The sequence below is a fragment of the Notamacropus eugenii genome, chromosome 5 (genome assembly GCF_028372415.1).
Source record: "Notamacropus eugenii isolate mMacEug1 chromosome 5, mMacEug1.pri_v2, whole genome shotgun sequence".
NCBI lineage: Eukaryota > Metazoa > Chordata > Mammalia > Diprotodontia > Macropodidae > Notamacropus > Notamacropus eugenii.
The window spans coordinates 392,005,670-392,026,120 of NC_092876.1; the positions used below are offsets into that span (position 1 = coordinate 392,005,670).

General features: G+C 38.6%; 1 non-coding gene across 1 annotated transcript; it reads left to right on the plus strand.

Annotated features, from left to right (window-relative positions):
• Nucleotides 1-4,337: 4,337 nt before the first annotated feature.
• On the plus strand, nucleotides 4,338-4,440 carry LOC140509317 (U6 spliceosomal RNA). Its single transcript, XR_011968648.1, has one exon. It is a non-coding gene; the product is annotated as a U6 spliceosomal RNA (small nuclear RNA).
• Nucleotides 4,441-20,451: the final 16,011 nt, after the last annotated feature.

A 20,451-nucleotide genomic window follows, 5' to 3' on the forward strand; every position in this document is an offset into this window, starting at 1 on the left:
TTTCTTAATTTCAATTTTATTAATCTCTCCTTTGGTTTTCAGTATTTCTAATTTGGTATTTACTTGGGGATTTTCAACTTGTTCTTTTTCTAGCTTTTTCAACTGCAAGCCTAAGTCATTGATCTCCTCTTTCTCTATTTTATTTATGTAAGCATTCAGAGATATAAAACTTCCCCTAATAACTGCTTTTGAGGTGTCCCATAAGTTTTGGTATGTTGTCTCACTATTGTCATTCTCTCGAATGAAATTGTTGATTGTTTCTATGATTTCTTCTTTAACCCAACCCTTCTTTAGAATTAGATTATTTCGTTTCCAATTGATTTTTGGTTTCTCTTTCCATGGCCTTTTATTACATGTAATTTTTAATGCATTATGATCTGGAAAGGATGCATTGATTATCTCTACCTTTCTGCACTGGATTGTGAGATTTTTATATCCTAGTACATGGTCAATTTTTGTAAATGTTCCATGTACCGCTGAGAAAAAAGTATATTCCTTTCTATTCCCATTTAATTTTCTCCAAAGATCTATCATATCTACCTTATCCAGAGTTTTATTTACCTCCTTAAGCTCTTTCTTGTTTATTTTGAGGTTGGATTTATCGAGTTCAGAGAGGGGGAGGTTGAGGTCCCCCACTAGTATAGTTTTGCTATCAATTTCTTCCTTCAACTCCACCAACCTCTCCTCTAAGAATCTGGATGCTATACCACTTGGAGCATACATGTTTAGTAATGATATTGCTTCATTGTCTATGGTGCCTTTTAGCAGGATATAGTTTCCATCCTTATCCCTTTTGATTAGATCTATTTCTGCTTTTGCTTTGTCTGAGATTAAGATTGCTACTCCTGCCTTTCTTACATGAGCTGAAGCACAATATATTCTGCTCCATCCTTTGACCTTTATCCTATGTGTATCCCCCCGTTTCAAATGTGTTTCTTGTAAGCAGCATATTGTTGGATTATGGCTTTTAATCCATTCTGCTATCCGTCTCCGTTTTATGGGAGAGTTCATTCCATTCACATTCACAGTTATGATTACAATCTGTGTATTTCCCTCCAACCTCTTTCCCATCATTTGTGCTTTTAGCTCTCCCGTCTCCCTTCCCCTCCTCAATAGTATTCACTTTTCTCCCCCTCCTCCTGCAGCCTTCCCCTCCTTCTTTTGACCCCCCTCTCATTTAGTCCCCTTTACTCTTATTGCTTCTTTCCTCCCTTTTAGCCACCCTCCCCTTTCTTCCCCCTTCCCCTCCTACTACCTATAGAGCTAGTTAGGCTTATCTACTTAAGATTATTGTTCCCTCCTTTGAACAAATCAGATGAGAGTATCTCTCAAACAATGCTCATCTCCCTCCCCTCCTTCCCTCTACTATAGTTTTGTACTTCTTCCTGTGACATAATTTGCCATTTTCTGCTTCCCCCTTTCCACACCTCCTATTACATTCCCTTCTCATACTTAAATCATATTTTTGACATGACATCATTTACTTTATGCCCATTCCCTCTACATATATCCCTTTTATCATAATAGCTGCACAGTTCTCAAGATTAACAGGTATCATCTTCCCTTATAGGGAGGTAAACAGTTTGCCCTAATTGAGTAGCAAGTTTTTGTTTTTGTTTTTTCCCCTCTGTTTACCTTTTTATGATTCTCTGGAGACCTGCATTTGAAGATCAAATTGTCTATTGAGTTCTGGTGTTTTGGTCAGGAAGCTCTGGAAATCCCTTATTTCGTTGAATGACTTTCTCCTTGCCTGAAATGTTATGCTGAACTTTGCTGGGTAGTTGATCCTTGGTTGAAGTCCCAACTCCTTTGCCTTACTGAATATTGGGTTCCAATTCTTTCGATCTTTTAATGTAGAAGCTGCAAGGTCCTGTGTGATCCTGACTGTGTGTCCTTGATATTTGAATTGTTTCTTTCTGGCTGCTTGTAGTATTTTCTCCTTCACTTGATAGCTCTGGAATTTGGCAACTATGTTTCTTGGGGTTTTGAGTTTGGGATCCCTTTTGGGAGGGGAACGGTGGATTCTTTCGATGACTATTTTGCCCTCTGAGTCTAGTACTTCTGGACAGTTTTCCTTGATGAGTTCCTGGAAGATATTGTCCAGACTCTTTTCTTCATCATGGGTTTCTGGCAGGCCAATAATTCTTAGATTTTCTCTCCTGGATCTATTTTCCAGGTCAGTTGTTTTTCCAATTAAATATTTTACATTTTCTTCTATCTTTTCATTCTTTAGATTTTGTTTGACTGATTCTTGTTGCCTCATTGAGTCATTAGTTTCTACTTGCCCAATTCTAATCTTCATCGTAGTGTTTTCTTCAGTTAGCTTTTCCATCTCCTTTTCCATCTGACCAATTTTTCCCTTAAAGGAGCTATTTTCTCCATTTAATTTTTGTACTTCTTTTTCCAATCGACCAATTTTCCCAGTTAGGTTTTGGGTTTCCTTTTCCATCTGATCAATTTTCCCAATTAGGTTTTGGGTTTCCTTTTCCATTTGATTAGCTCTTCCTTTTAGGGAATTATTCTCTCCAGTTAATTTTTGAACTTCCTTTTCCATTTCTTCAATTTTCTTTTTCAGGGTGATGTTCTCATCAGTGAATTCTTTTTTTATAGTTTTAAAATCATTGGCCAGTTTTTCTTTTATATCCTTCTTCAGACGTTCCAGGTAATCTAGTTGTGCTTGCGAGAAACTCATAGTCCCATCTGAGGTTTCAGATGGAAGTGCAGTCTCAGCTCTAACCTCTTTGGTGTTTGTGTTTTGCTCCTTATCCCCATAGAAAGATTCTATGGTTTTTTCACTTTTCGTCTGCTTTTTCCGATTCATGATGTTGGCTGAGTGTTGTAGCTTTTGGTTCTTTCAGTCAGAAAGTACAGATCTTTAAGTTGAGCTGATGTGTGTCTGGGCTAAAAGCAGGCTTTTGTTTTTTGTTTCCCCGATCAACCCTGGGGTTAGCTTGTTAGGTGTGTGGGAGGTGTGGTCTGGTCTCAGGCTATCTCCTCAGCTGACTTGAGGCAAATGCAAGGTCAGGGGATGGTAATCCCAGCTTCCCTATTGTCTTCCCTTTTCCCCTGGAGAGCTGGGGCAAGCCTAGAAGCTAACGCGTGTTCCCTCCCCTCCTGGGGCTCGTCTCCCAGCTCTGAGGCTTGCCTGGGTCTCAGTGCGAATTTTCTCTGCCCTGGGTCGTCTGTCCCTCCAGATCGCCTTCACCACAGTAGGAAGAATCCCCCTTTGCCACTTTTCCAGCCTCTGGTGTTATGAGACCACCCGCCCCCTTCTGCTGTTCCCGCTGATCCAGGATTAATCTGGGGAAGAATTTTATGGTTCCCTCAGCGTCATCAGGGGGGAGGAGAGAGCACTTACTGATCACTCTGCCATCCCAGTTCCTGGAAGTTCAAGTAGTGACCCACCGAAGTCCATCTTCAGGCTGAAGATTTCAAGGGCTGCTGCGCTGATGTCTGGCACTCAGCGGCTCTCACCCGCTCGGCCTGGCTTATCTCCTGCTCCGCTGGTCTCACCCGCCACTCTCGGGCTCCTCTGGTCCCCTCCGCCCTGCCGCGCTGACCGCGCTGCGCTGTGCGCCAGGGTCTTACCCCCGCGGAACAGATCCCTCCCGTGGACCCTCCGGTCCAGCCTGGGCTCCGAATCCGTCAAAGTCCGTCACCCACTGGATTTTACACCTCCAAAGTCTGGTCAGACTCTCCCCCCAGAGATATCCAGAGGAGTTTTTCCAGGAGCTTAGGTGAGTCGTTGCTTTCACTCCGCCATCTTGGCTCCGCCCCCCGACTTTTTCTTTATTATGTACATTCATCGAATTTACATGTGCTTCTGTGAACTTAAAAATAACTTACTATTACCAGGTATGATGTTGTATACCTGAAAGTCAACTGAGGTGGGTGGATCTCTTTCGTTCAGGAGTACTGAGCTGCAGTGAGTTATGCCAACTGAATGTCCTCACAAAATTTTCATTACTTTGCTTAGGTCCTGGGAATGAGACATCTTCAGATTTCCTAAAAAGAAGAAAATTAAACCAGGTTAGAAAAATAACAGGTTAAAGATCTTATTCTACTCACTACTCAGGTCAGACCCATATTTAGCCCCTACAGACTTTCAGTCTGGGAAAGGTAGAAAACCTAGTAAGATAAACAAATATTTACTAAACATACACTATGTGGCAGGCACTCTGCTAAGCATTAGGAATAAAAATACAAGAAAAAAGAATAATGATCCTTGTCCTCAAAGAGCTTAAATTTCAATGAGGAAAAACATACTTCAAAGAAAGTTAAAAAGAGGGTAGGCAATGAAAGCATAATTTTTGAAATAGTCCAGGAGAATAAAAAATATAATTTGGCAGCACCTATACCAAACTTGAAAAGATACAGAGAAGATTAGCATGGCCCCTGTGCAAGGATAACACGAAAATTTGTGAAGGATTCCATAGTTTTTTCTCATATACAAAGGCAAGGAAAAAGGTTTCACAATGGACGGGAAGAGGGAAGGAGGTGAGTGGGAAAGAGTGAACTTTATTCCTATTGGATTTGGCTTAAGAAGGGAATAACACACACACTCAATTGAGTATCTTACCCTACAGGAAAGTAAAGGGGAAGGGGAATGGGGATAAAGGAGGAGGGAATGACAGAAGGGAAGGCAGTTTGGGGAAGGGGGAAGTCTGAAGCAAACCCTTTTGAAAAGGGGACAGGGTCAGAATTGAAAATAGTAAAACTGGGCAGTAAGATAGAATGGAGAGGGACATAATTAGTCTTTCACAATATCACTATTATTGAAGTGTTTTGTATAATTACACATGAATAATCTACATTGAATTGGTTGCCTTCTCAGTGAGGTTGGGTGGGGAGGGAAGAAAGAAGAGAATTTGGAACTCAAAGTTTTAAAACAAATGTTAAAAACATTGTTTTTACGTGTAACTGGGAAATAAGATACATAGTCTATGGCATATAAAAATGTATTTTGCCCTAAAAGGAAGTAAGTGGGAAGGGAATAATAAGAAGTTTCAGATTTTTTTAAACTATGAATAGATCTTATCTACCTTGTAATGTCCATGTGTAAGAATTTCCTTTTGGATTGTTGAAAAAAAGTATTTGCTATGACCAACAAAGCATCTTGACATAACTCTACTAATCTCTGCCTTGCTTAATGTTTTTCTCCAAGGCCAAACTTGCCTGTTATTTCAATTATCCCTTGCTTTCCAACTTTAGCATTTCAATTCCCTATGAGGAATGTGACGTCTTTTTTTCTCTCTTATTACTAGAAGGGAACATAGACTTGCATTACTATGATGCTGAATTTTTTGTCTTGAATTCAATAGACACTACACTGTAATTTTTGAGATTATATGTAGGTCTCCTTTTCTTACCATTTTATTGATTTTGAAGGCTACTTCATTTCTTCTAAGGGATTTTTGCCCACAACAGCATATATAGTGATCACGTGAATGAAATTGACCTATTCTTGTACATGAAAGTCCACTGATACCCAAGATATTGATATTTAATCTTTCCATCTCCTCTGTGACCGCACCCAGCTTCCATTGGTTCATAGATATTGTATTCTAGATTTTTATGCAATATTGACCTTTAAAGTATCAGACATTCCTTTTGTCACCAGATCCATTTTTAGTTCAGCTTCCTTTTGACTTTGGCCAAGAAACATTACTAGTTCTGGAGATATTTGCAGCTATCCTTTACTCTTCCCCGATAGTGTATTGGATATCTTCTAATCTGTGGAAGTTCATCTTCTGGTGTACTTGTATTTTTTATTATTTTATTGCTATCCATGGGGTTTACTTCACAAAGATACTGGAGTATTTTGGTGTTTTTTGCCATTTTCTTCTCTAGTGCATCATCTTCTGTCAGAAATCTCTACTATGAATTGTCCATCTTGAGTAACCCTGCCTGGTATAGCTCATATATTCACTGAGTTATGCAAACTCACCTGTCAAGGCAGTTAAGTGATAATGATGAATAGATTTAAGGATTAGATTTGGTAAATAAGTGCCTGAAGAACTATGGACAGAGATTTACAATACTGTATAGAAGTCATCAAAAAAAAAAAACCCAAAGAAAAGAGAGTGAGAAACCAAATTGGCTATCTAATGAGACTTTTTAAATAACTGAAGAAAAGGAAAAGAGGACAAGAAAGGAGTTAGAGAAAGATATATACAACTGAATACAGAATTTCAGAGAAAATCAAGGAGATATAAGATTTTCTTAAGTTAGCTATGCCAAAAAAAAAGGGTAGAATAGGATGGTAAAGATATCTCTTCAAGAAAATTAGCCCAAGACAATCTCGAAGGTCAATGAGAACCATCTATCACACCTGGCAGGGAGAACAGCATAGCACAGCATGGGCTGTGCCAGCATAGAGGGGACCTGAGCAGGCCATAGAGGAACTGAATCACTGGCACCTGTGGCAGTTTTCAGACTACTTAACCCCAAAACGCTTAGGACAAATTGGAAGATCAGTGGAAAAAACTTGTAGGACCTGTGTGAGAGATTGTAGTGGTCCAGCTCCAACTCCAGCACAGTGAAGGGAGCAGAGGTGCCTGTGGCAACCACAGCAGTAGCAGGGGTGGTGGCAGCTGTTTCTGGAACTCTAAGCCCACAGATTATGGGGGTATTGAGCAGCTGACAGCACAGACCCCCCACATCCCCAATGGAAACAAAAAACTACCTTGACAAAGAGCTCAAAAGTCAGGTAATTGACTGAGAAAATGACAAAAACAGGAAAAAGAATCAGACTATGGAATCTTACTTTGGTGGGGGAAGTGTGTTTATCCTTCGCGGCCAAAGAAGACCATGCCATCAGAGAAACAATGACATGAGTGCACTTGACTTTGTTTTGAGTGAGGGAGGGCTGTCCAGGTCAGCAGCCTCACTTCTCCTCCAGAGCCTTCTGAATCCAGTGACCAGATATTCATCAGGATGACCGGATATGACCCAGGATGAGGCATTTGGCATTAAATGACTTTCCCAGGATCACACAGCTAGTGATTGTCAAGTGTCTGAAGTGAGATTTGAACTCAGGTCCTCCTGACTCTTGCACTGGTGCTCTATCTACTGCACCATCTAGTTGTCCCACTTTGGTGACATGGAAGATCAATACATGAACCAGAAGGAGATAATAAACTCAAAACTCTTACATCCAAAGCCTCCAAGAAAAATATGAATTGGTCTCACATCACTGAAAAGATAAAAAAGTATTTTGAAAATCAATTGAGAGAGGTAGAAGAAAAGTTGGGAAGATAAATGAGAGTGATGGAACGAAATCATGAAAACCAAGTCAACTGTTTGTTAAAGGCGAACCAAAAATGCTGAAGAAAATAACACCTCAAAAATAGACTAACCTCAATGGCAAAAGAGATCCAAAAAGTCAAGGAGGAGAAGAATACATTAAAAAAACAGAATTGGTCAAGTGGAAAAGGAGGTTCAAAAATCTCACTGATGAAAATAATTCCTTAAAGATTAGAATGGAGCATATGGGCACTAATGATTTTATGAAAAATCAAGAAATTATAAAACAAAATGAAAAGGATGAAAAAAATAGTAGGCAATGTGGAATATCTCATTGGAAAAAACAACTGATCAGGAAAATAGATTCAGGAAAGACAATGTAAAAATTATTGGACTACCTTGAAAACCATGATCAATAAAACAGCCTAGACATCATCTTTTAAGAAATTACCAAGGAAAACTGATCTGATATTCTAGAACCAGAGGGTTAAATAGATCTTGAAAGAATCCACCAGTCACCTCCTGAAAGAGCTCCCAAAAGGAAAACTCCTAAGAATATTGTAGCCAAATTCCAGAGCTTCCAGGTCAAGGAGAAAATATTGCAAGTAGCCACAAAGAAACAATGATGTTCTCCACAGTCATGGTGGACAAACCATGAGCAATAATTGAGGAATTATTTTAGCTCCAATGTTCTTTTTCCTATATTATATACTTCAATAAGTCTGGGATCTTACCAGTGTTAGTATTCTCTCTATCAGTAGAGATTTCAACCTATGAATACTTTCTTATCTCATATTATTCTTGTCCCTGCCCTCCTCATAAATCTGTCAGAAGGAGACAATTAAGAATGTCAGGAATTGCCTCCATAACTTTTGACACTGTGTTCAGAGTTGTGGAATGTGTGTTTATTTATTGTCTACTTGTCCTCTTAATGAATGACCATACCACTCCATATTTAAGTTAATAATTCATAAAATAATGCTGCTTTTGCTATGTAGTTCCTCACTGGCAATATACTGAAGCCTATTTTAACCAATCAGTTTTTTTCTCAGCCTCCTTTAAGGTAACATAAAACTTTCATTCTTCTGTAATGAATATTTGTAAGCCACATAATATCATATGAAGGATATTAATGTTAAAGTATAACATTTTCTTTCAGAAACAATATTGGGAATTACTATGATATTCCTAGTGTAATTCCAACAGATCTCACTCCCTTATTATCTTATAGTGTATAACTATAGTATATTATACCGTGCAGCTATAGTAACACGTGAAATTATATGTATAAAAGGACCAACTAGCAAAAGATTCAATTAATCTTCCATGTCTCATGCAACAAAGTTATATGTTGTAGGATTTTTCTTCCATATTTTCAAAGTCACAATGGGTACATCCAATTCCTCTGTAGGCAATGTCCAGAAAAATAAAAAGATAGTTAAGAAATGTAGAATATTAAAATTTACATACCACTTCTAGGACTGCATTCCCCAAGAAATCACAAAAATCGGAAAGGGTCCCACATGTACAAAAGTATTTATAGCAGCTCTCTTTGAGGTGACCAAAAACTGGAAATCAAGAGAATGCCCATCAGTTGGGGAATGGCTGAATAAATTGTGATATATGAATGCAATGGAATACTGTTGTGGTATAAGAAATGATGAACAGAAAGACTTCAGAGAAGCCTGGAAAGACTTCTACGAACTGATGCTGAGGGAAAGGAGCATAACCAGAACTGTGTACACAGAAACAACCACAGTGTGTGAGGAATTTTTCTGGTAGACTTAGTACTTCATTTCAATGCAAGGACTTAAAAAGTTCTCAGTGGGCTCTTGAGGCAAAATGCCTTCCACATCCAGAGAAAGAAATATGGAATTTGATTGAAGAATGAAGCAGAACATTTTCTTCTGTATTATGTTTTGTTTTGTTTTATGATTTCTCCTACTCATTTTAATTTTTCCTATGCAACATGACTAAGGCGAAAATGTATTTAATAGAAATGTATGTGTAGAACGTTTATAAATTGTTTGCCATCTCGGGAATGGAGTGAGGAGGAAGCGGGGAATGAGGGAGAGGAAGGGCAAAAAAATCTAAGATATATAGAAGTGATTGTAGAACACTGAAAAGAAAGAAAATAATTTAATAATAAAATAAAATAAAATTCAAGGATGCTAGTAGAGTGACAATTTTTTTTTTTATAGATTGGACAGGTTACAACTCAGAAAGTTACAGATGGGTATTTGTAGAGATAGATACATATCTACATGCAGATATCTATCTGGATACCTCATATGCAGCAAGGCTATTACCACTTTTTGTGGGTGGATGAGGTAGGTGAAGACTTTTAAGATGGATAATACTATTAGTGTGGGAAATGGAAATGATATGACCAATTTTGTGTGCCAAACTGTGCCTCCATTGCAACATGGAGAGGTGGCAATTGGCTAATATAGTGTAGCACCAATACAATATTCACACTGCCCACAGCAACCATTCTGAATCATGAAATACAATAGGCTCTCTATATGGAAGACAGAACCAAAAACACTTATTTATACGCCAGAAAGTCAAGCCCATCATAGCACCAAAAATCTATACACAGTAACAATTCAGGGGACAGCGACATCCTCAAGTTCTTCCCCTTCAAGACTTCCCACAGACCAGCTCCCTTAAACAAATCACAAGCAGGACCTCTTAAAAAAAGTAACAAACAAAGTCTTTCACTCATGCTAGCCAGGTGTGTGTTTGCCTGCATCCTGTATGAGTGAGCACCCCAACATACACAGGGGGGCCTGCTATCACAGGCTCTTAGAACTGCATTCATAAAAGGAAAGGAACTTTGAAGGAGTCAATAATCACCTTAATCAAGCACATGTATCATTCCTTTAACCAAGTACATATTCATTCAGTTAGTTCAGGGAGCCAGCACCCTGAATTTCAAAGAAAATACAGAGAAATCAAAATATCAACAGTCATGGTTTTCTCTGCCTGAATTCAACAGACAACTGAACCCCAACTGCCTGACCATAGTTACCAGAGAGGGAAGCATGACATCTGTGTTCTCAAAGCCAGAGGACTCCTTTAGCAGCTTCCCAGAGTCCTCATCTGTCCAAACAAACACTTCCAATCAATAAACCCCAAAGTAATCAACAGGCATAGCTTCCTCTGCCTGACCATAATTCAACAGATAGGTATAACTGTCTGACCAGTTAACAGAGAGGGAAGCATGACATCTCAAAACCTGGGACTCCTTAGGGCCTTCCCAGAGTCCTCATCTGGCACTCAAACCTTATTACTTAAACTAAGCCCCAAAGTAAAATCTCACCCTTGGAGTATTTATAAATTTTTTTAGAGCCAGAGGGCATCCCACCCCTTGAGAACCAGTGCTTCATTAACAAAAGCTGTTGGTTGGTGTTCCTACAAATCTTCCCTAATCAAAATCCCCATAACAGGCAGGTCCATTACTAGGTAGGGAAGATCTTTAATCACATCAACAATACAAATACATATATTATTTCTAGTTAAAGAAAACTTTTGTTTTTGTACTTTACTCCTAGTAAAGACTCTTGATTGATAAAGGCAAGATTCAGTCAGACACCTGCTTATACTAAAACAAAAACAGTAAAAGATCCTGTTTTGATTGCCATCACACATCCTTCCTAGCTCTGACTGTTCCCTGACTAACTTCCTCTCAGCTCTACTCTAGTTCTACCTCTTCCTGCTCCATCCTTCCAGTTTCAACCATTCAGCAAACACCTCCCACCACAGGCTCCATGTGACTCAGACTTCCATGTGATCCAGGGAGGTCACATGGACCTATTAATGAATGAGGAAGATTTCCCCATTTAAATTGACATTACACTTAGGTAGGCACAATGGAGCATGCTTATTATCAGTGGAGATAATATTGACTGGAACTCCTTACCTTTCACTCAAATTGCTCAGCACCAGAGAGAAACTTTCCTTTTTCTTCACAAGTTTTAGCAAGCTGTTGACTCATTTTTCATGATTTTCTTGCATCACTCTTACTTCTTTTCCCAATTTTTTCTCTACTTGTCTTACTTAATTTTTGAAATCCTTTTTGAGCCCTTCATGGCCTCCAACTGATTCACTGTTTTCTTGGAGGCTTTTGATGTAGGAGCTTTGACTTTGTTGTCTTCTTCTGGTTCTATGTTTTGATTTTCTTTGTCACCAAAGTAAGGTTCTATAGTCTCACCTTTTTCCCCTCTGTTTGCTCATGTTCACAGCAAAATACTTGACTTTCTAACTCCACATCAAGGCAGGACTCTGTTTCCAGTGGGGGGTGTGGTTGGGGGTGTGTATACTGTCCCAACCTTCAGGGGTTTTGTATCAGCCACTTGATTCCCCCACTGTCTGTGTACACAAAGAGCCCTGGAAGCTGCTGCTGCTGCTGCCTGCAGTGCCTTCCCCTCTTCCTCAGGCCCAAACCCAGCTAGAAAACAACCCTTCCTCACTCAGGCCCTACAGAGCTTTCCCATCTACCTTCTGTGCTGTACGTGGCATTTGTGGGTTGAGAAGTCTGTAAACAGCCACAGCTGCCAGGATTCAGTCCCCTAAGGCCTGCTCCTGCCCTGTATGTGCTGGGGGTGGGCTACACTGGACTGTGCTTCACTCTGCTCCCAACCTAGTGTGATAGATACTTCCTTCCCGGGCCTCTTGGGCTGGAGACTTGTTTCACTCTGTCATTTTGTGGGTCCTTATATCAGTAAGTACATCAGCATACATAGGGTGGTCTACTATCACAAGTTCTTAAATCTGGATTTATAAAAGGAAAGACAACTTTTGAGAGGTCAACAATGACTTTAATCAGTTCAAATAAATGCTTCCAAGACACACCTTTTTAATGATTGTTTAAATTCCCAAATTTACCAAGCCTTCCATCTATTAAATAAACAATCTTTTTATCTTTATCAAAAGCAAGAGACAGGGCTCTACTGCTTGAATCAGAACAATATTGCTATACAATTTACATATATCCCTGGATCAAGACAGCCTTTACATCTGAGCAGTCAGGGATCCAAACATATGGACACTCAGAGTCTCCACCAGGTAATCACAAGATCCTTCTCAGAAGCAAACCCCCAAAGTAAAATATCAACCTCCCAGTATAGAGAACAAAGAATTGGCTTCTGATTGTCTCAGAGTCAGCAGGCATGAATCCCACATGACTCAGCACAGCTGTGAACCATCAGAGATCAAAAGGGACTGAACCCTCAGGTACTCAAGATCTAGCTGGAGCCTAGAAAACAACTCCAAACAAATTGCACTCTGCTTGCTGCCACAGTTCTGCAGCTCCAGAATGTTCAGAGTCATTTTTACAGGTATTTTCAGGAGTTTCATGGGAGAGATGAATCAGGTACCTGCTTTTAATCCACTATCTTGGTTCCACACCCAAAAAAATCTTTCTTAAGCACCACACATATGTGTAAACATGAAGCCGCAGTTGGGTGGGTAATAGTCTTCCATTTGTTTAAATATTCTGTGTGATTTCCTGGACTAAAGAATGGTTAGAAAAACAGGTAAGATATATATATGAGTTAGGGAAAAGAAGTTGAGAGAGGGTGAGGAAGAGTTTGCACAATTGTGATGTAACTATTTTTCCTCCTTTCAGGTGAATAAAGCATGTTGTTGAGCTTAGTATCATAGGTATAGTCAGGAAGGAAGGAGAGAGATTGATGAAGAAATAATAATGCAGATACACCCTAACCAAATGAGTACAAAAAAATTGGAATTCTGCCCATTTATCCTAACGATCAACTTGAGATCTTCAGATATTATACTTTAAAGTGTTCAGCCTATCAGAAGTCAGCATGCAAACAACCAACATACTGCATCAAATACAAAGACAAAGAGGAGTACTTGAATTTGAACAACTGAATCGAGGAAGATTTTTAAAAATATTATCCTCAAAGTCACATCAGCCCATATGCTTGATTTCTTTGAATGTAGCATAAAGTTAAGAAACAACTTACTTTCACTACCTGGAATGCATTAGCTCTCATCTGTTTAGGTTTGCTATGCTGAATAATCAACATATTCCATATTATGAGAGAATTTCTTAGTCAAAAGCATTAAGTAATTGATTGTTACGTTCCAGGCACTGTGCTTAATGTTATATGCATGAGAGCCTGTGCATGAGCACACCTGAAAACAGTACCCACTTTCAAGGAACAAACATTCTAAACATCCTAAATATATAACATTTTTCCTAACCTATGTATTTTTTCCTCTCCCCTGAAATTCTTGAAAATGGCTGTTTGTGGCACATGATTGCAAATCAATAACAAGTGTATTTCAGCCATTTATTATTTTTTTCTTTTCCTTCTTTATTTATTTATTTAACTTTTAACATTCATTTTCACAAAATTTTGGGTTCCAAATTTTCTCCCCTTTTGTCCCCTCCCCCCACCCCAAAACACCGAGCGTTCTAATTGTCCCTGTCTGCCAATCTGCCCTCTCTTCTATCATCCCTCTCTGCTCTTGTCTCCACCCTATACCCCTTTACCTGTATTTCTTCTTTCCTAGTGGCAAGAACAGTACTCGACAGTTGTTCTTAAAACTTTGAGTTCCAACTTTTCTTCCTCCCCACTCCTTCCCTTTGGAAGGCAAGCAATTCAATATAGGCCAAATCTGTGTAGTTTTGCAAATGACTTCCATAATAGTAGTGTTGTGTAAGAACTAATTATATTTCCCTCCATCCTATCCTGTCCCCCATTACTTCTGTTCTCTCTTGATCCTGTCCTTCCCCATGAGTGTTGACCTCAAATTGCTCCCTCCTCCCCATGACATCCCTTCCTTCATCCCCCCCACCCTGCTTTTCCCCTTATCCCCCACTTTCCTGTATTGTAAGATAGGTTTTCATACCAAAATGAGTGTGCATTTTATTCCTTCCTTTAGTGGAATGTGATGAGAGTAAACTTCATGTTTTTCTCTCACCTCCCCTCTTTATCCCTCCACTAATAAGTCTTTTGCTTGCCTCTTTTATGAGAGATAATTTGCCCCGTTCCATGTCTCCCTTTCTCCTCCCAATATATTTCTCTTTCACTGCTTCATTTCATTTTTTTAAGATATGAGCCCATCCTCTTCAATTCACTCTGTGCACTCTGTCTCTATGTGTGTGTGCGTGTGCATGTGCATGTGTGTGTGTGTGTGTGTGTGTGTGTGTGTAATCCCACCCAGTACCCAGATACTGAATACTTTCAAGAGTTACCAATATTGTCTTTCCATGTAGGAATGTAAACAGTTCAACTTTAGTAAAGTCTCTTATGACTTCTCTTTGCTATTTACTTTTTTATGCTTCTCTTCATTCTTATGTTTGAAAGTCAAATTTTCTTTTCAGCTCTGGTCTTTTCATCAAGAATGCTTGAAAGTCCTCTATTTCATTGAAAGACCAATTTTTCCCCTGAAGTATTACACTCAGTTTTGCTGGGTAGGTGATTCTTGGTTTTAGTCCTAGTTCCTTTGACTTCTAGAATGTCCTATTCCACACCCTTCAATCCCTTAATGTAGAAGCTGCTAGATCTTGTGTTATCCTGATTGTATTTCCACAGTACTTGAATTGTTTCTTTCTAGCTGCTTGCAATATTTTCTCCTTGACCTGGGAACTCTGGAATTTGGCCACAATGCTCCTAGGTGTTTCTCTTTTTGGATTTCTTTCAGGCGGTGATCTGTGGATTCCTTGAATACTTATTTTGCCCTCTGGTTCTAGAATCTCAGGGCAGTTTTCCTTGAAAATTTCATGAAAGATGATGTCTAGGCTCTTTTTTGATCATGGCTTTCAGGTAGACCCATAATTTTTAAATTGTCTCTCCTGGATCTATTCTCCAGGTCAGTTGTTTTTCCAATGAGATCTTTCACATTATCTTCTATTTTTTCATTCTTTTGGTTTTGTTTTGTGATTTCTTAGTTTCTCGTAAAGTCATTGGCCTCCATCTAATTTTGAAAGAACTATTTTCTTCAGTGAGCTTTTGAATCTCCTTTTCCATTTGGGTAATTCTTCTTTTGAAAGCATTCTTCTCCTCATTGGCTTTTTGAACCTCTTTTGCCAATTGAGTTAGCCTATTTTTGAAGGTGTTATTTTCTTCAGCATTTTTTTGGGTCTCCTTTAGCAGGGTGTTTAATTGTTTTTCATGCTTTGCTTGCATGTCACTCATTTCTCTTCCCAGTTTTTCCTTCACCTCTCTAACTTGATTTTCAAAATCCTTTTTGAGCTCTTCCATGGGCTGAGCCCATTGAGTGGGCTGGGATACAGAAGCCTTGACTTCGGTGTCTTTCACTGATGATAAACATTGTTCTTCCTCATCAGAAAGGAAGGGAGGAAATGCCTGTTCATCAAGAAAGTAACCTTCTACATTCTTATTTTTTTCCCTTTTCTAGGCATTTTCCCAGCCAGTTACTTGACTTCTGAGTATCCTCTCCATCCCCACCTCGCCTCCAGATCCTCCCAGCCAGCACTTGGGGTCCGAGATTCAAATTCTGCTTCCCAGCCTCAGGGCTTTGGGTGGCGGCAGGGCTGCTATTCAGTCTGTGATTAAATTCAGGTGGGGGCAAGGCCTCCTCATAGGCTCAGTTCCCTCAGGGGGTTTATGCAGAGACCTTCAACAATGGAACAGGGCTCATGCCTGCTTGGGGAGCCCCAGTCTGCTCCCGCCTCTGCTGCTGCCTCCTGAAGGGGCCTGAGCCACGGGGGCACCCCACTCCCCTCTTGATCCGCCAAAGAGATTCTCTCATCGACCCTTGTCACCTGTGGGTGGGGAACCCATGCGGCCCCTGGAGATTCTGTCCCTGAAGCCTGCTCGGATCTGCTCCTTTTGGTGCCGCTCTGCCGAGGCAGAGTTGGGCTCTGCTCTGGGTCCAGGGCGCGAGGGACCTTTTGTGAGAGGTTTTCAGGCTCTCTGGAGCAGAAATCTCCTTTGCTCCATTGTTCTGTGGCTTCTGCTGCTCCAGAATTCACCAGTGGTTCTTTTTTTACAGATATTTTATGGGCAGTGCGTTTGGAGGTAGCGTATGTGCATCTTTCTACTCCGCCATCTTGGCTCCGCCCCCTATTTCAGCCATTTAGACACAAAAATGGCTAAATGTACAGGCATTAAATTTTTAATATAATGTAATATAATTTGGATAATTGAATATTAGCCATTCAATAATATGGCTAATTAATAATTGGACTTTTTCACTGGGATATCTCTGTAGCATATGATAGAGCATGGAATGGAAATTCAAGAATTCTGTTGGAATATTGGCTACAAGAGATTTTGACAAAAAAAATTGTAGGAAATCTCCCTTTTCTCTTTCTTTTTCTAGTTGGACTTAGAGAAAGAAAGAAGACTCTTGACAATGCCATTCTTATTTTATATTATCCCTCTTCATATTAAGTTTATTTCAGTCCTTCTGGTTTATAAGCTATTTCCCCCAAACAACATTTCCTTTCTCATCACCATGACTTTGCACATGATGTTAACTTTACTAGACTGTATTATCTCCCTATCTCCCTATCACAGAAAAACTAGCATCTTTCAGAGCATAGCTGGAATGCCACCCTCGGCAAAAGTCTATTCTTGGTCCTTTCAGTTGTTAATGTTCCCTAGCTATTAAAATTATGTTCTGTTAATTTTATATACCTCATATTTCTGCATCTATGGTCATGCCATAAACCTCCCAAGCAGAATGTCATTTGCATGGTCAGAAACAGTTTTATATTTGTACCTCAAGCACCTAGAACAGTGACCCAGAAATAGTACCCTTAAGAAATACCTTTTTACATAAATTTAATATGACACGAATGGTCCTTTTCTATTCAAAGCAATAAAAGTTGTCAAAATAGAAGTTATGATAGTAATGGGAAAATTCAAATATTCAGATATAGGATCAGAGAGTTAAAGCTAGAAGAGACCTTAACTATGACCTAATTCAATCCCTTAATTTTATAGAAGAAGAATCATAGTTACAGAGAGATAATGTAACTTTTCCAGGGTTATACACAGGTCAGAATAGTATGAACAGTATATGCCTATGCTTGTACATATACATATATGTACCCGTATGCATGTATAAATTGTGTGCATGTGTACATATGCACATACATATACATAAATATTTGCTTACTCACATTTGCACCTACACACATACTTGCACATATAAACATAAACGTGTACATATATGTCTGTGTGTATATGTGTGTATACATATGGATACATGCATATATACATTCACATAAATTTCCGCTGTATCTAGAAAGGGACTGTTCAGTTTCCAGTATGTATTGCTTCTTTCAGATGTATATTCAGTTTACAATAAAAGCACCTTTAGGTCAGGGATTTTTCACTTCTCCATTTTTATCTCTAACACCTAGTACAATACTTGGCATATAACAAAGGCTTAATAAATACTGAAATTAATTTATTTCATCTTTCCTTCTCTCTCTCTTTCTCCTTTCCTTCCTTTCTTCCTTTCTTCTTCTTTTCTTTTTCTCCCTTTCTTCCTTTCCACATTCTAGCTACATTGCCCAGGAGTCTGGAAGACCTGATATCAAATATTCTGTCACTTTCAAGGGGTGTGACTTTGGGTTAGCTACTTAGCATCTCTAATCTTCAGATTTATCATGTGTAAAATGAGAAGCTTGGATGTGATAGAATCTAAATTCTCTTTCAACTCTAAAAATGACATGAGAAAAATAGTGATTTCTTCTGCAAGAAAATAATTACCATTCATGAAGCAAACTGAGATATGCACAATGTGCTACATAAGTTTGATCCAAACAAAATTCATGTGATATTATTATCCCTATTTTACAGATAAGGAAATTGAAGCTGAAAAGAGGTTAAATGACTTTAGTGTCACAGAGCTTATAAATGTATGAGTTATGATTTGAACCCTGGTCTTCCTTTGTCTAAATGCAGATCTCTATGTATAATACATAACTTGCATCCAAAAAATTTTTATTTCAAGGTCTTCTGCTAATACCACTCTAAATATAACAGTGCATCTTAGGAAGTGCTTGAAGCACAATGAAATTAAATTATTTGACCATGCTCACTTAGCTAATAATGCAAAGGTAGAATTTCAGCCAAGGTTTTACAAACTTCATGGACTTCACTTGATGCATTTTATGATGCTCTCATTATTTGACACAAATAAAATATGTTAGAGTGTGAAAAGGACTTCACATACCATACTCCATTTAAGCCTCACAGCATCTATGGGAGGTTACTGAATTATCCCACTTTTGCATGTGACATGACTGAGAATCAGAACTTTTCTATGGTGTCTCAGAGGTGGTGGAATATAAATCCTGGTCTTCCTATGTCTATTTCCAACAATATTTTATGTTACTTAGTTTAAAATTTGGCCCTATCATCTAATATCTTTCCTAGAATACTGTGCCTGCATCTGTTAAAGTTTAAAATTTGGTGAAAAAAAGCATGACCAGAGGAAAAATATGTTTCAATCTACACACTGACACCACCAGTTCTCTATCTGGAGGTGGATATCAATTTTCATCACGAATCCTTTGGTGTTGATCAGAGTTATTAAGTCTTTTGCAGTTGATTATCTTTACAATAGTGATCTTACTGTGTAACTTATTTTTCTGGTTCTGCTTCCTTCACTCTGCATCAGTAAAGGTCATTTTAAAAATGGTCTGTATTTTAAATAGAATATGAAACTTCCTCGAGGATGGAAAAGGAACTACCTTTTCAGGATATGGTATATATCAGATGGTTTTACTTTACTGCATTTCTTTCTTTGGTTACAATTGAGGTATTTGAGGGGAATAATAATTGGGAAATGACTGGAGTAAGAAAAAAGGCCATCAATAAAATCTTTTTTTTTTTTTTGATGGTTCATTTAATATGAGCTTTCCATACAAATTGTGGTATGTTTTCCAGGTTCACTGCCAAAAGTCTACAAGAAAGGGACCATTAATTATTTTTTTCTCCTCTCCCTCATTTTAGTTACTCTAATATATGGAATGAGCAAAGTGCTTAATAGTACAATATTATGATAGTTGAGCAGATATTTATTTTTTTTATTTTTTAATGTTCATTTATTTATTTTAGTTTACAACGTTCATTTCTCCAAAATTTTGAATTCCAAAGTTTCTTCCCATCTCTTCTTTCCCCCCACCCCAAAACACCGTGCATTCTAATTACCCCTTCCCATAATCTGCCCTCTCTTTTATCACACCTTTCCATTCCCTTATCCCCATCTTACCTCTTTTTTTATAGGGCAAGATCTATTTCTATACTCCATTACCTGTGTTTCTTAATTCCCAGTTGCATGCAAGAACAATTTTCAACATTTGTTCCTAAAACTTTGAGTTCCAACTTTTCTCCCTTCCTTCCTCCCCACCTATCCCCACTGAGAAGGCAAGCAATTCAATATTGGCTATATATGTCTAGCTTTGCTAGACTTCCATAATAGTCATGCTGTGTAAGACTAACTATATTTTCCTCCATCCTCTCCTCTCCCCATTAATCCTTTTCTATGGCCTTGTCCCCCCAAAAGTGTTTACTTCTAATTACTCCCTCCTCCTATTTGCCCTCCCTTCTATCATCCCCCCACACCATCTCCTCTGCTTTCCTGTAGTGCAAGATAGATTTTCATACTAAATTGATTGTGCATGTTATACCCTCCTTAGTCCAAACGTGATATTTCTTTACAATATTTTCATTACGAGTAAAGTTATAGTCAGAATCTTCTTGAATCTTCATTATAATAGTATATCGATTGTCTTTTCTTTCAGAAACTGAATTTCACCATTCAGTTTACACGTGGCAGTTATTAGTCGATTAAGAATATTCTTCACATTTGTTTCCTTCAACATAAGAGTCAAATTCCATCCTTTAAAAAATAAGCCAGTTTAGTCTCTTTTCTCTGTTTTCCCTTTAGTCATCAAAGTGGAACCTTTCCTTAAGTGCAGTGTGTTTGCTAACTCCTTACAGATTCTTCATAGAAGTCTCCTTGAATGTTCATTAAACTATTACAACACAGTTCACATAGTTTCACCTCATTTTCTTTTTCTCTGCTGCAATTATAGATTTCCCTAATGTACTTATAGATCACACTTTAATTGACTCCATAGGAAAAAGATACACTTCATAGTAAGGCATTTTTCAACTGTCTTCAAACTTCTAGCATAAACTGCCTTTTCACCCTTCCATTTGTTTCATAGAGATACAATAAATC